General features: G+C 48.3%; 1 protein-coding gene and 1 pseudogene across 1 annotated transcript in view; both read left to right on the top strand.

Annotated features, from left to right (window-relative positions):
- LOC136570629 (zinc finger protein 420-like) overlaps positions 1–16,742 on the top strand; it is a 68,545-nt gene that overhangs the window by 18,376 nt on the left and 33,427 nt on the right. The gene's annotated exons all lie outside the window — the stretch shown is intronic.
- On the top strand, positions 681–16,692 carry LOC136570544 (uncharacterized; annotated as a pseudogene).

Raw genomic sequence — 16,742 nt, forward strand, 5'->3', positions numbered from 1 at the left:
AGAGACTGTGATCGCCCAAGCCTTTTTATTGCCATTAAGCATAGACAATATCCCAGAGCACCCAATGGCATTCTGGGTTGAAATCACGGGCCAAGACAAGCCCCTTATAAAGTGCAGTCAGTTGAATAAAGGTAATGACATCCACCTACAAGGGATGGTGGACACAGGGGCCAACGTTACTATCATTACACAACCTCAATGGCCCCTGAACCAGGAGCTGACTCCTGTCACTGGAGTCACCTCAGTGATTGGAGGAGCTGCCATCTCCATGAGGAGCGAGCGTATTATCACAACAGAGGGACTGGAGGGCCAAACTGCCACCATCAGGCCATTTGTAGTCAGGGCACCCACCACCCTGTGGGCCAGGGACCTGTTGTCCCAGTGGGGAGCTTGACTTGATATTCCACCTCTGTCCCGGGATTTCTATTTGGGGCCACTGCAGAGTGCACCACCCCACAATCACCTGGAAGACTGACGCCCCACCGTGGGTGGATCAGTGGCCACTCTCAACAGAGAAATTACATATCCTCGAGCTTCTTGTGGAGGAGCAGCTCTCCAAGGGCCACATTGTACCTACCAACAGCCCTTGGAACTCCTCTGTCTTTGTTCTCAAAAAACCTGGCAAGGACAGGTGGACACTCCTCCATGACCTTTGTAAAATTAACGAAGTCATTGACGACATGGGTCCCTTGCAGCCTTCCTTCTCCGTCCTTGCTTCCTTGTGACTCGAGACTGGTGGTCATTGATATCAAAGACTGCTTTTTCAACATCCCCCTCCATCCTCGAGATGCTCCCAGATTCACCTTTTCCATCCCCTCCCTGAACAGACAGGCACCTCTGAAGCGGTACCACCGGTGAGTCCTCCCCCAAACTGAGAAAAACTCCCCTATATATGCCAGTGGTACATGGCCCTTGTCCTATCTCCCATCCAAAGGACTCTCCCAGATGCCATTATCCTACATTATATGGATGACATTCTGTCTTGGTTTGAAGACAGGTGTCTGCTAAGGCAGGCAGGAGCTTCCTGTGAAATGGAAAATGTAAACCCCCTCCCTCTGAATTATTATAATTTTGAAATTAAAAAGCTCTCAAGCAAAGATATGGGAATAAGAATAACGGTTATTTACTAGGAAAACTAAAAATACAAACGCAATAGTACAAACAAAAAAACCCCACTGGCAGAGTCAGAATATGACCTGACACCCTGTGGGTCACAGTGGTGGTAGCAGTCCTATTAAATGGAGGCTGCAGTGCTCCTGCAGTGACAGGTGGGGTTTTGTTGAAGCAGTGATCCTGTAGAAGGGTGGAGTTTTCCTCTGAAGGTCCAGTGGTGGCGTAGATGGGCCTGGACTTCCCCTGGGAATGCAGTGGAAAAGAAAGCTGCTCCTCTGGGAATCCAGTGGGAAAAGGCTGTCTCTCTTCTTCCAAATGTCAAATTATATCCAGGTAGGAATGCTTGGCTCCTCCCTCTGGCCGGAGCATCTCACAATGAGATGATGAAATTGTTATCAGTCATGCAGTGACACTCAAGGGCCCAATAACAGAAGATATCTCCCAGAGGGGGGGATTGTTGAGGAAGAGATAAAGTAAGCTGTTGTAAGAGACAGTCCAAAGTTTCCCTTATTTGCCTCACGACCGTCACAAGGACAGAGAGGAAGACCCTGAAGACCCTGGCTGGAGTTCTGGCCTGGTTGGGGTGGATGCTGGCCAAGTGATTGTTTGCAGCTGTGCTTGCTGTGCCCCCACGTTACAACTGCTTCGAGCAGGGGCTGACAGGGAGCGGCTTGCTCTGTACACTTACACCTGCTTCACGATCCCCGCTCATCACAATGGCCCATGAATTTCCCCACCTCTTGGCCAGATGAACTTTCTGGGGTAACTCTGGTGATCCCCCCATAGAAGATCCCTCATCTGCCTCACAAGCGCTGTAAGGGAAGCCTCCTCCCAAGGACTGAGACTGAGACCCTTAAAATTCTAACACAGGGGCACTGGCCTGACTGAAGTGGGATGTTTGCCAAGTGTTGCCTGCAGGTGTGTTTGCTGGACCAAGACTGGTTTCTCATAGACACCAATCCTGAAAACAATGGGTCTCGCTCACCGCTGAGATTGATTTGTCCTGTTTTGGAACATGGACTGTCTTACTCATTTTCAATAGACTAATTCTCCATTGTCTTTTATCTGTTCTCCCCTTGGTGGATGACTATAAAAGACCCCTGAGTTAACCAAAGAATTTGAGATTCTCCCCCACATGACAAGATGGATCTATTGGCTGGAACACGAGGATTTTGTCTCTCCATTGGTAGCTATTCCCACCCCTGTCTACCCCTGTCTTTTTCTCTCTCCCTCTATCCTTTATCTCCTTTCTAATCTTTCTATCGCATTTGCTGTGGGCACTCAATAAAAGGTGCATTTCTTTTGATTAAGACTGAAATCCCCTCTGTGTTGTTTTTGCACTCTGAGATCAGTTAATGAACCATCACAACCCCACTTGTACGAGTGGATCGTGACATTAAATTGGCGTCATGAACAGGATTCTGACAGACAGAGGGGTTTGCAGGGTTGTGTGTAGTCTGTAACAGGGGAAGGATGTTTCACTCCAGCCGCACCGAGCCCGATACCCTGAAAGGGGTGAGCGGTTGTCTAGAAAGCAAGGGAGGGTGACTTGAATTTCCCACAAACTGCACACGCCTAGGTGAAAAGCACCCCCATACTCAATTGAGGGCTCTGCCTTCAGAATTTCACAACAGATCTCTTAGTGCAAAAAGGGAAACTGTTTTTGTGTATGTGTGAATCTGGACTGTCTGGGAAGTGAAGGGACTCCTTGAAGTAACTGAGTAGAACCTCCCAGGCACTTTAAGTCTCTTCACCCACCCAGGGAAGCAAGGGAAACACAGCAGAGGCTGTGTGGTTGTGTACCTTAAGTCTACACCTCCCTGTCATGGGTTTGGTCCCTTCACAAAATGACGGAAAACCTCAGCGCAAAAGTTGAAGCTGAATTTTATTCTCTCCTAGCCAAACACAATGCCAAACCTTCTCCCGGAGGAGAAGAACAGGCACAAAGTAACTGATTTAATTTGGAAAATGTTATTGATAGAGTATGTTCTTTACAACATGAAACAAAAGTCAAACTGGGCAAAAATAAAACTATTCTCTGCTCAGTTTTGGGAGCTTGTCTCACAGCAGCTATAAAAACTCTCTTAAAGTGAAGAAGTGAGGAAAAAGCTATAATGGACTCCCTTCAAAGCCTAGTTGAAATTTGGCAAAAACAATTAAATGAAGAAAGAAATGAGATCCATCTGTTACGAGCTGCCCTTAGAGAGGAACATGTTAAGAATTCACTGAATGCTGATTCCTCAACACAGGCAGAGGAAAAAAAAACTCCTCACATTAAACAGATTTATCCCCATAAGGAACTAGAGGCAGTAAAAAAACTGTGGAGAAAACTGCTGCCCTCATTTGAGACCCTTGGTTAAAACAGAATATAATTATATTAATGATGAAGATTTTGAACCACATATCACAACTAAACAAATACCATTCAGCACTACCAAATTGGCTAAGCTGAAGAAAGAATTTGGGTGCCTCCCACAAGAATCGGAGGCAGAATATGTCTTCCAAGTGTCCCTCACTGGTGGAGATCAAATTAAATTAACTGAACAGGAGGCCCGTGGGTACTGGGGACATGGAGTTTTCCTAACAACAGGAGATAAGCGTGACACGTGGTCCCTGACACAATGTGTGCCTTTCTGGGCCGGGGGAATTAATCCTTTGGAAAGGGGAGACCCTTTAGCTATAGTCAGTGCCCCCGACCAGCTTTTGGAAGGCGCCCACAAAGCCACCTGCCTGCAAATGATTCATGAAAAAGGTTGATTCCTGGTTTTCAGTCACCAATGCAATTACCTGTAAAGCCTGAAATTATGACTCCTTTAATTTGAGGGCTTCCTAAACCTACAGCAATTACTTTACAGAAAACCATAATGGCCTTGGGTCCCGTAGAGAGACTAGATAGATTCCTTGGTAACCCCACCGACCAAACTGGATCTACTGATCCTGGTTTCACTCCATACTCCATCCCCTCACAGCCCCCAGCTTCTCAATCTGATTCACCTGCCAGTAGCCGTAAAGTTTGGACATGGAGCGAGGTTGCAGTAGATTTGATTAATTACAGTAGATGAGATGGACCTGTAAAAACCCTGGAGGAGAAATCAGAAAAAACAAACGGTGTTTGGTTTATCAGGGCTCCTCACGGTGAAAATTTAGGGAAGGGAAACCAGATCTCTAACTGCCAACATTGGTGGTTGTTGGAAGTTAAAAGGGGGGTCCCCAGAGAGGTGATGGATGGTTTGCCCCTTGATAAATTACAGAAAATAATAACTAATTGGCACTATCAGAAACCGAATTTATCAGTTCAACCCAGTGCACCCCTCCCTTCTCAGAATCCAGCCAGTGAGCCAAAAGAAACCCTCTCCCAGCCTCTCCCTCAGAATTTAGGATGTGAGCCAAAGCAAACACAGAACCAGAGAAACTAGGCTCTCCATCCCTTATAGGTGAGCGAAGGGCTGGAGCATGGATGGATCTGAGAATGCTCACTAAACATAAATCAGGAGATATACTGATCACAGCTATCACAGGCCTCAAACAGGCACTTGTAACCTTTCTGATTGACACTGGGGCACAAATCTCTGCACTAACAAAAAGGATGCCCAGAAGTGTAGAATTGTTCCAACAAAGAAATAATGTTGTGTTTTAAACATCCTAGGAACTACAGAATCTATGAATGTGGCCTTAATAAAACTCACGCTCCATGGAGAGGAGTGTAGGAAAGACATTCTGTGCTGTCCTTGTGAGCTGTCAGGGCCTCCTGAAGATAAGGAGAAGCCCCATATCTCTCCTGAAGGAACACCAAGGTCGTTACCATGGAGACCAGAGGAAGGAGAGAAAGTTGGGAGATATGGACTCTGGCTGGCTCCCAGAGTGTCGCGGCTCCCTGGTCGCCTGCTGGGAACTTTGTTTCTCTTTTATGGCCAATGGGCACTGTATACGTGTTAGATGGGTGTAAATATCTGGAAGTACTATAAAAGCTATGTTGGTTTAATAAATTTCTCTCTTGCACCCTTTTGATGGAGTCGTGTATTATTGTACTGTGTTGTGCTCTATAACGACAGAGGAGAATGAATTAGTTCTCAAAATGGTAATTGGGGATATTCCAAACAATTAGGGATGGATATTCTTGCTGGGAGGCAGTGGGAAGATTCTGAGGGATTCCTGTGGTCATTTGGTGTGCCACGTCTTAACATTAGACTGCTCCAAGCTGCATCCTCCTCACTGTCTAGCAAAATTACTCATGTAAAACAATACCCTCTACATTCTGGTGCCAAAGAGGGCATCAAACCAGTTATACAGGACTTGTGAGACCAAGGAGTGATAGTCAATACCCATTCTCTTTTCAACTTGCCAGTGTGGCCAGTTTGGAAACCCAATGAGAAGTGGAGGCTGACAGTAGACTTCTGCAGGCTTAATGCCAACACAGACCCTCTTACAGCAGCGGTCCCAAATTTGGCTGAATTAATGACATCAATTCAAGAAAAAGCTCACTCAATCATGGCAACTATAGATGTCAAAGACATGTTTTTTATGATACAGCCAGAAGGTATGGACCGATTTGCCTTCACATGGGAAGGACAGCAATACACTTTCACTAGGCTTCCCCAAGGCTACAAACACTCCCCCACTTTGGCCCACCCTACTTTAGCCCAGGAATTAGAAAAAATACCCAAACCTGATCCTGTAGCTGTTTATCAATACATGATGATATCCTTGTGGGAGGAGATTAAATAGAAGCAGTGGGAGATACCCAACAAAAAAGAATCTACCATTTAGAAAGTCTTGGTTTGCAAATTCCCCCAGAGAAAATTCAGAAGTCTTCTCAGGAAGAGAAGTTTTTGGGAATTTGCTGGAAAGGAGGTATGACATGTATTCCACCTGATATCCTAACCTCTTTAGATCATATCAAAATGCCTGAATCCAGGAAAGATCTCCTGCAAGCTCTAGGATTATTAGTGCTCTGGAGAAAACACATTCCAGATCTTTCAATAATTGCCAGGCCCTTTATGACTTGCTGAGCAAACAGGGTGAAATGGGATTGGACTCCTTCTCAGGAGGAAGCATTGCAATTGCTGATTTTTGAAGCAACAGCTCACCAAGCACTGGACCCTGTCCATCCCACAGATCCCTTTCAGCTGGAATGGGGATTTGCCTCCTCAGGGCTGTCAGTACACATTTGGCAGCAGGGTCCTGAGGGTCCGATGCGGCCTCCTGGTTTCCATTCCCATGGTTTCAAAGATGCTGAGAAAAGATACACTACCTGGGAAAAAGGATTGTTTGTGGTTAGCTTAGCTTTCATAGAAGTGGAAAAAAATGCACGACAACAACCAGTTGTCTTGAGAGGCCCTTTCAAAGTTATTAAGACAGTCACTACTGGGACCTCCCTCCCCGCCCCCAACACGGTGGCCCAAAGTGCCTCAGTTGCAAACTGGTATGCTCAGATTGAACATTACTGTAACATTTTCTCAATAACAGAAGATGCTGTAAAAAATTTAGCACTACAAGAAACTGAGGATTTGGGCAGCAGCCATGACAAACCTGCCTCTGTAATTAAAACATCCCCTCCTTTCTCCACCAAACGATCAGCAAATTCTTGGTTCCCTGATGCCTCTGCTAAACGGGAGGGGAAGGTGTGGAGATACAGGGCAGCAGCCCTCCACATTTCCTCTGGTGAACGAATCATTACCGAGGGAGAAGGCAGTGCTCAGGTTGGGGAGCTGAGAGCTGTTTGGAGTGCTTTCCAGCATGAGGTACAGAATACCTCTCCTGTCTGCATCTACACGGACTCCTATGCTGTGTATAAAGGATGTACTGAGTGGCTTCCTTTTTGCAGAAAAATGATTGGGAAGTTAACAGAATTCCAGTATGGCAAAAGGAAAAGTGGCAAGAAATTTTGAACATCACAAGCCAAGGGAACTTTGTTGGGGTGGGCAGCCTTTCATCAGACAGATGGAAATCCAGCAGGAGAGTGGAACAATAAAGCTGATGGTTTAGCAAGACTAAGTCCCCTGAAAAGGAACAAATTACAGAGGACTGGGATCAACTATTAGAATGGCTGCATGTAAAAAGACAGCACACAGGTGCGAAAGATTTGTACAAGGAAGCTCTGGCCCAGCGTTGGCCTGTCACCAAGGAAAGGTGTAAAACATGCGTATCAGCCTGTGAGCAATCGCAGACTGGAGACTGGAGAGACATCCTTTGGAAGATGACCCTCTGCATTTCAGAAAGGGTGAAGGCTTATGGGACGCGTGGCAGGTAGACTATATTGGACCCTTTAAGAAGTCAGGAGTTAAACACTTTGTGCTGGTAGGAGTAGAAATTGTATCTGGGATGGTCCAGGCCAATGCTTTTAAAAGAGCTACAGGAGATAATACTGTTAAAGCATTGCAGGGATGGTTTGGAATTTTCCCAAAACCACAGGAAATTCAATCTGATAATGGGTCCCACTTCACTGCTAGAATTGTACAGGATTTGGAAAAAAATGAAGGAATTAAATGGACTTTTCACACCCCTTACTACCCTCAAGCTAATGGGATCGTGGAAAAGACCAATGGTCTTTTGGAATGACTTTTGAAACCAGAGGAGGGAAATTGGGATGTTCGGTTATGGGAAGCTGTGAAAAGTGTGAATGACAGATGGGGGGTAAATGGGTGTCCCAAAATCACTGCCTTTTGCCCAATAGCTCCAAGCATAATTGCCTCTCTAGGGAGACCAGATGATTTCAAGATTCCAGCACATTACCCTGGACAACCTGTTCTGGTGGACCTCCCTACTGTAGGAGAAGTACCACTAGTGCTAAAAACCCCTCTGAATAAACATGCATGGGTAGCCTCTGATGCTCTAGGGAGAGAGCATCGGATAAATACACACTGGATAATTCCATCATTCTAACTTTTTCTGTCCCTTAGTGGCAGGATTCTGCTGTGTTTACTTTTACAGAAGAACCCTGAGGGACATGAGGATCATCTGAACCATGATAACACTGGTGATACTTTTCTGCATCCTACCACAATTCCGTGGACAGAATCCTGCTGAGTGGTCGTGGTCTGAAGCTACCATCCATCACACTAATGTTCTAGGATCATATCCCAAGGGTCGCCACCTGAACCTAGAGCCTATAGTGCTGCATGACTCTGAGATATATCGCCCAAGTGAATGGGGATGGGATCAGAAGGACTGGACTAGAACCCTAACTGGAACAATTGGTGAGTCGATTGTGGTAGCGTGCAGAAAAGTGGAAGGATCTCTCTATGAGAAAGCCACCTCCATTGCAGGTGCTGGAAATTTTTTAGAACCAGATGGAAAAAACTATTTGCACATCCCTACAACAGAACTGTGTCCTACGACAAAGTGGGAGTGTACCAAACAAATTCCCCTCACTCTGTGCTGCCGGCAGGAGTACGTTGGTAACTACACTTTAGGCCCCAGAACCAACAATGCAATTACAAAGGATTGTAGAAATGAATCTACTCCTTGGTGGCATAATTTTACTTTAGCCAAACCAACTTATGTGACACGCCGTTGGCAAAATAACTTGACAAATCCATAAAGTTTAAAAGGCCTGGTTTACAAATTTAAGATAAACACTATAACAAGGTCCACATTGAGTACAGTAGTCACACCCCAGTGGGTAGAAAGGACTGAGCACCCTTAGTCAACTTGATACTGAATGGCCTTGGTCCCAGGCTTTTGTTCATTTTTCCGGATCCACAGGAAATGTGAAGGATTTAAACCTATCAACTGTCATTATGCATGAAAATCAGATATACACTGGGCAGGAATGGGAAAACCAAAAAACCTGGCAGCTTCAAGGGATAGTGGGGAAAAAAATTAGTACAGGATCCCAATGATTAACGGAACTACCCAGAGTAACACAACCTCAATCGGTGTTTTGACAGATCAAACAAATAAGCATGAAAAGGTTTGTACACACCCAAGCTTACAGGATTGTTGGCACAATTTTACATTGGCACAAACCATAGAAGTGGTTTGACTTTGGTCCAAAAAATGTAGGCCTGTAGGGCCTACATTTTAAGTTTATAGTAAATGCTATAGCCCAACTTGTTACAATTTGCACCACCACCACTCCAGCCCAACCACTGCTTATGCTTAGCCCAAGAATTTTTGAAAATGGACCAGATATAATTAGGAAAACAGGACAACAACAAATACTGTTCAATCCAGCATGGTCTCTTAAACAAGTCAAATTGCTGATGCAAAGTAATGTCTCAGAAATTCAGCCGGCCTGTTCGCCTTTTTTACAAACTTCCTTTGAGGGCTGGATGACCTGGTTGCAAAAGCGGAACTCTTTTAAAAGACGGACGCTAAGAGACATAACCAGTGTTGTGGGAACAGGATTGGGAATTCTAAAGAGTATTGATTCAGAAGTATTAATGAATAAAATTGGCTGCTACAACTAGAGATTTGACCAAATTACAACCACCACTGCAGTCATTGGCTTTAGGAACACACCAGTGGCTGCTATCAAACATTTTGCCAAATTGGGAAAAGGTAAATGTAAATGACCACAAATTGGTAATTGATACACTCGGTGCTACACAGAACAACATTTCTTTGGCTCTCAGCTGTATCCAGGCACAATTGTGGATGCAGTCAGTTGCTGCCTCAATGATAAGAGAAGGTGAAGAAGGCACTTTTCCTACTGAAATTGGGAAAATAATTTGAGACAGTGCCGCTGATTTTGAAAGAGAATTTCAATCCTGGTGGAACTTAGTGAATTTAACTTACAATCCCATTACAAACACAGCCATGGCTTTTGTGTTAACCATACGTAATGCCTCAATGCATTTGATATTTCCTATGATTGCATTAGGGCTGAATGATGATGGAGCTGTTCTCTATCCTTATGAGCATCAGGAATGGGCCCGTCAAATGGGTGAGAAATGGCAAACTGTTAATTTAGAATCTTGTCTTGTCCAAGAACAACAAGGGCTCATCTGTGAAAGCAATGCAATCATAGCTCAAGGCATTTTTTTCAGACACAGAGCAAAATATCTGTCATTTTGAAATTCATCCTAATGAGGCTTCTGAAACAGTCCTTGTATATATAGGCAACAGGTGTGCATGCTTCAGAACTGCTTGTGATTTGGTATTAGTAGAGAATGTTGTAGTAGATACTAAAAATTATTCAGATGTTTGTGCTTGTAACTTTACCAAGATTGCAGGATGGGATTTCTCTTATGAAGCTCCAGTTACCTCTCACTACCTATTGCAATCCAACTACACACTGATTCACAAACTGATGCCTACTCCTATCAGGATGAACCTCACTTTGGTAAGACAACTGCTGCTCCATCAAGCCTTGGTAGAAATCCTCAAAAAGATTGAGAAAAACGGACAGAAGACCTGGTGACTGTTCATCATAATGTGAGACAGATACACCGTGTTATGGAGAGGGTAAAGAAAGATGCCGAGCACAGGTGGTGGGATACCCTCTTTGGGTGGTCACCTACTGCCACGAGTGTCCTGAACACTGTGTGTCAACCCATCGTTACCCTTTTGATTCTAATTGTGCTTGGTTTTATCTTGTCATCAGTCCCATTCGTTATGAATTGGAGGATGATGAAACGGCTGACAAGATTGATGTCTATAGTCAATGCACACAACTGGGCTGATGTCCTCTACACTGTGGACATCCCCAAGTCAATTGACACAAGGCAATTACAAATTAAGCATTTGTGTTTTAGAGCAATCCTTGATTCCCGTTTATGATTTTGTGAGAATTACTTTCAATTTTTAGTGAATTGTTTTAGAAAATAATTTTAAAGTTAATGCTTATATTATGATTTGTTTATTGTTTTGCTTTTGATTATTTGTTATTTGTTTCAACCATTTGAAAATTGTTACAAAAATAATACTATTTTAATTAATTAACTATTAGAGTTAATTCCCAATATTGCCGGATGGAATGTGCCTGGGGTCGTCTGGCCTTGCTGCTGGACCAAAGGTGGCAGCTCTGGTGGTCTCACCCCAGAGACACCCCTGGCTAGCTGGGTATTGAAGCTGGCGCTTGGGACAAGTCCAGGCAAGCAGGAACTCAGGTTTACCTCTGGTGGAAAGACTTTAGGCGATGGTGAAGGTAAAAGGAGACGGGTCCTGCTGGAGGTTTTGATCCAGAGCTTTATTCCTAAGTCACAGACCTCTGACTGTTGCAACAGCTCCAACAGAACTCAGAACCACGTGGTCGCTGTGTATTTTAAGCCCGGGGAGAGGGGGAGGGAAGGGGTAGGTATGGCACCAACCAGGTGGGAGGGGGGAAGTCTCAGGGGACAAGTGACACCTGGATAGCCCAATGTTGCCAGGGCTGAGAAGCATCTTTTGAACTTTGCCAATCAGATGATGCCCTTGCTGGAATGTTAAGCTTGACGGACAGCACTTAGCAAGGGGGCAAGGGGGAGGGGAAGGGAGAGGTTGTTGGCACACCTGAGGGAGGAACTGGGATAGCTGAAACAGAGTATTACATCACACTGCAACAATTAAGCATTTTGAAAATTGTTATGAAAATAATACTGTTATAATCGATATTAATTATGTTTGTTTATTGTCTCCCTTTTCCCCCTCTTTTTCCTATCCTTTCTTTTCCTCCTTTTTCTCTCTCTCTCTCTCTTTCTTCTCTCTGTCATACTGTCCCTATTTTTCTGGGTTATACTACCAACGTACAGCCAGTCCTGAAGACTCATCAATGATACTCCAGAGCGCTGCTGATAAAGATCCCTCAAGACAATTGTGAGTCACGGGGTCGTGTGAGAGTCTGTCTGAAATATCCCTCATCTGCCTCACGATCGTCATTGCGGGGGGCACTGAAAAACAGACCCCTCCTGTCTGAAGTTTCTGATCCTGTAGGGGAAAGTCCTATGCCTGAGACCTGAGAGTGTTGCTCAATTATTGTTTTCACAGGTGCATTTGCTATATGCTACCCTGAGCTCAAAGGGCATTTTGCCCTTTTGCACAATAACTCTGGAATTCTCCCCGCCTCTCGGCCTGGCTGAACTTCTCCTAGGCTTTAGGGTGGTTCCCCCCAAAGAAGATGCCTCTCGCTCGTTCATAACCACCATGACAGACAAACCGAGATGTAAGAAGCCTCTTCATCAAGAGACCGAGACATGAAATCCCCATGTGAGAAGGCCCCCTCTCACCTTCTTCCAGAGACTGGGACTGAAACCCCCAACCTGGGAGAGGTGTGCAGTGGCGGGGGAAGGAAAGCTGCCCAAAGCAAGATGGATGTTGCAGGTGCAGGCAGTCAACCACGAAAACAATGGCTCTCACCTACTGCCAAACATGGACTGTGTGTACCCCTTTCCAAACACCATTCTTTCCCCCTGAAGATACAGTAAACTACCTTTGATTTGGTTGCAAAATCCATCCCCCCTTCCCCCATCAAAAAAGAGTGTAATTGGGGTCCAGATGAACTGCGCCTCTGAGATCTCCCTGGACGCGGCCTGGTGAACTCCATGGGCTGGACATGGAGGGACTTGGCAGTTTGACGTTTGGTAGCTATATACCCATTCTTTTTCCTCCCTCTTTTCCCTTATTTTTTCCTTTTTTCCCTGATTCCTTCCCAAGGCATTTTTGCTGTGGTTATTTCAATAAAGGTGCATTTGTTTTGATTGTCACTGCAAACCCCCTTGTACCGTGTCAGTTCTTTTGCACCCTGAGATCAATCCACGAACCATCACGAAACCCATTCATAAGGACGGATCGTGACACACCCAAGCTGCGTCCCCGGCATCCGCCCGCCTCTCCCAGCCCCAGAGCCCCCTTTCCGTGACCCAGGGACCCCCTGAACCCCCTTTTCTGCCTTTCCCAGCTCCCAGACCCCACTTCCCTGAACAGTGGAGACTCCTGGACCCCTTTTCTGGGTTCAGGGACCCCCTGGATCCCCCATCCCGCCTCTCACAGTCCCTTCCTGGAACCTTGGACCCTTCCCGGCTCTCCCGGTTCTGCTTCCCGGCTCTCGGACGCCCCCAGACCGCCCAATCTCTGCGTGCCCCCAGTTCTCCACCCCCTGTGCGTCCTGCGGGGATGTCCTGGCAGGTCCCGGGGGGGTTCAGGGGAATTCCCAGGGTTTGCTCTGTCCCCTCTCCCTCCCCGCGCTGCCCCGGTCACTTTCGCGTCTCCCAAGCTGCGGCACCGGGACCCGCCCGGGGACCGGGGACTGCCCCGGCACCGGGACCCCCCTGAACCGCAATTCCTGGGCACCGGGACCCCCGAACTTCCATTTCCAGGCGAACCCCCTTTCCTGGGCACAGAGACCGCCTTGAACGCTAATTTCGGGGCACTGGGAGCCTCCCTGTACCCCCTTCCCCAGCCCCGATAACCCCTGCACCCCCTTATCTGGAGCCTGGAACCCCCTGAACCCCAAATCCCGGGCATGGAAACCCCCCTGAACCCCCATTTCTGGGCACCGGGACCCCACTGCATCCCCTTATACAGCACTGGGAGTCCTTGACCCCCCCATTCTGCTGCACCAGGACCCCCGTGCACCCCCATATCCAGGACTGGAACCCTCCCAAACCCTCCATTCTCAGGCACAGGGACCCCCCTGCACCCCCTTATCCGGCACCAAAGCCCCCCTGCACCCCCTTTCCTGGCCCTCCCCCATCTCAGACACCCCAGCCCCCGCTTTTCCTTGGGGCGGGGCCAGGGCTGTGGGCGGGGCCGCAGCGGAGCAGCGCCATGGCTCCAGCGCTGGCTCTGGGGCTGCTCCTGGGGCTCCTGGGGGGCGAGACCAAAGGTGAGTGGGAACCCCGAAACGGGGAAACTCCTGAAGTTCCATTTCCGGCCACCGGGAACGCCCTAGACTTCTATTCCTGGGCAGGGGAACCCCCCTGTACCCCAATTTTGAGTCTACTGACCCCTCTCAACCCCCTTCGCCAGCCCCTGAACCCCATTCCTGGACAGGAAAACCCTCCCGAACCGCCATTCCCAGGCATCAGAATCCACTGAGCCCCCATTCCTGGGCGCCCATGTCCGGGCACCGAGACCCCCCTGTACCCTCTTCCCCGGCACCGGGACCTGCTCGTCCTGCGGGGGGAGGTGTCTCAGGATGTCCAGGAGGGTCCCTGGGGGGATTCTGGGCCCCAGGACCCCCCTGAATTTTCAGTTCTGGCCACTGGGACCCCCCTGCACCCCCTTATCCAGTACCAGTTCCCCCCTGCAACCCCTTTCCCATCCATCCTGCCTTCCCCAGTCCCCAGACCCCTCTTTTCCTTGATCCTGAGACCCCTGGACTTCCATTCCTACTTTTCTCAGTCCCCCGCCCCCCCCATTTCTCTGCATCAAGGACCCCCAGATTCCTATTCCCAGGTCTCCCCACCCTGTGACCCCTCATTCCTTGGCACTGGGGACCCCTGGATCCCCTTTCCTGGGCACAGGCATCCCCTGGAACCCACATGCCACTTTCCCAGTCCCTGTACCTCCTCTCCCCCTTTCCATAACCCTGGAACCCCCTGAGCCCCCATTCCTGGACACCAGGACCCCCTGCAGGCCCTTTCCTGTCCATCCCACCTCTCCCACCCTGCACACCCTTTCCTTGTCCCCAGGATCCCCAAACCCCTTCCCAGCTCTCCCAGTTCCCCTTTCATTGATCCACGATCTCCTCAATCCCCCCAAATCTCCATGTCCCCCCAGTTCTCCACTCCCTGTGTTACCAGATCTCACCCCAATCCCATTCCACTGGGAATTCCATGGGCAGATGTCACTCTCATCCTATTCCAGTGGGAATTCCATAGGTAGAACTCACCCCAGTCCCGTTCCAATGGGATGTCCCTCACCATTCCATGGATGTCCCTCACCATTATCCCATTCCAGAGCCCCCTGATGTCCACGTGTCCAGAAGAGAGGAACACAGGACGCTGATCCTGTCCTGCCACGTGTACGGATTCTACCCCAACACAATCGCAGTCAGCTGGATGAAGGGGGGTGAAACCTTGGATCAGGAGACGGAGTGGGGCGGGATTGTTCCCAACAGCGATGGCACCTTCCACACCTGGGCCAGGATCGAGGCGCTGCCGGAGGAGCGGGAGCAGTACCGGTGCAGGGTGGAGCATCCCGGAATGCCAGAGCCCGGGATCTTCGCTTGGGGTGAGGCTGGGAATGTGGGGATTGGGAATTTGGAATTCCTAAATGGGGATTCCCCTCCCCCTCCTCACTATCCCATCTCTCCGTGATGGTCGCTGTGTCTGTCATCGCTGCCATCCTCATCCTCATCGTTGTCCTCATCAGATTCGGTGTCTGGAAGCTCCAATCTGGTAACACACGGGATGGCAGTCGGGAAGGGACACGGATCCACCCAGCACCGTTCTGGGAATCCTGTGCCACCAATGCTGATCCCACTTTGTTTCCACAGGGAGGAGGGACAGGAATGGATACAACCCGGCAGCCGGTGAGTTCCAATGGCAGATCCAGCTCTGGATCCCCTCTGTGCGGATCCCAGGATGGATCCTGGGGTTAATCCCAATGTGTGATCCATGCTGGAATCTCATGGATCTTCTCTCTCTGCAGGAAAAGACATGGGAATGAATGGCTCCACTGCAGATACAGCATGGGATCAGGGTGAGATTCCAGAGGGAGATTGGGGCAGGATGGACAGACTGGGATTGGGGAGGGATTTTGGATCAGGGCAGGGGTCTAGAGTGGGATCAGGTGGAATTGTAAAGTGGGATTGGAGCTGGATTCTGGAGCAGTATCAGAAGGGGTGGATGGAGCAGGATTGGGGCAGGAGTGATGGAGTGGGATCAGGGAGGGATTCCAGTGCAGGATTGGGTAGAATGGATGGAGCAGGATCAGGTGGGATCGATGGAGCAGGACTGGGACAGGACTGGGGCAGGATCGAGTGGGATAGATGGATGGAGCAGGATTGGGGTGGGGTCAGGTAGGATTCTGGAGCAGCTCCCTCTCCCAAGGGGATCCAGCCAGGTCCATCCTGTGGAATGGGGACAGGGACAGGGTGACACTGTGACCCTCTCTCATCTGGTAGTAATCACTACCTGAGGGATCCATGGGACTGGATCCGGCTCCTTCCCTCTTCCTGGGAAAGCTGAGAGCTGCCAGCAGAGCTCATCCCACTGCTCCCACCCACCCCACAGCTCTTGGTAACAGATCCATTTCCCCTTTTCCATGTCCCAGTGTTTTAAAGCCAATAACCACAAATATTCACAATGCTTCAGTTCTGGTGTGAAATTATCCTGCTTGGGGCAATAAATTCTGCCTGGGGCAATGTCCTGGATTGTCAAGCAAATTGTATTCTATTTGCCACCTGTATGGCAGTTGTCTTCTGTTAAGTAGGCAGTTTTCCTTATCTCTTCCACAACTGGGGAGACATCCGTTGATAACAGGCTATTGAATGTCACTGCACAACTGATAAGAACTACAGCATCCCAGTGTGAGATGCTCCAGCCAGAGGGGAGAGCCAAGCATTCCTACCTGGATATAATCTTGCATTTCTGGAACACCAGCATGGCTTTCTCCACTGGATTTCCCAGAGGAAACAGCTGCTCTCTTCCCCTAGATCTTCAGAGGAAGACTACACTCTTCTACAGGATCCCTGCTCCAACAGAACCCACCTGACACTCTCGGAGGGCTGCAGCCACGATTCCAATTGGACTGCTACCAATACC

Source organism: Molothrus aeneus, unplaced genomic scaffold (genome assembly GCF_037042795.1).
Source record: "Molothrus aeneus isolate 106 unplaced genomic scaffold, BPBGC_Maene_1.0 scaffold_35, whole genome shotgun sequence".
Taxonomy (NCBI): Eukaryota; Metazoa; Chordata; class Aves; order Passeriformes; family Icteridae; genus Molothrus; species Molothrus aeneus.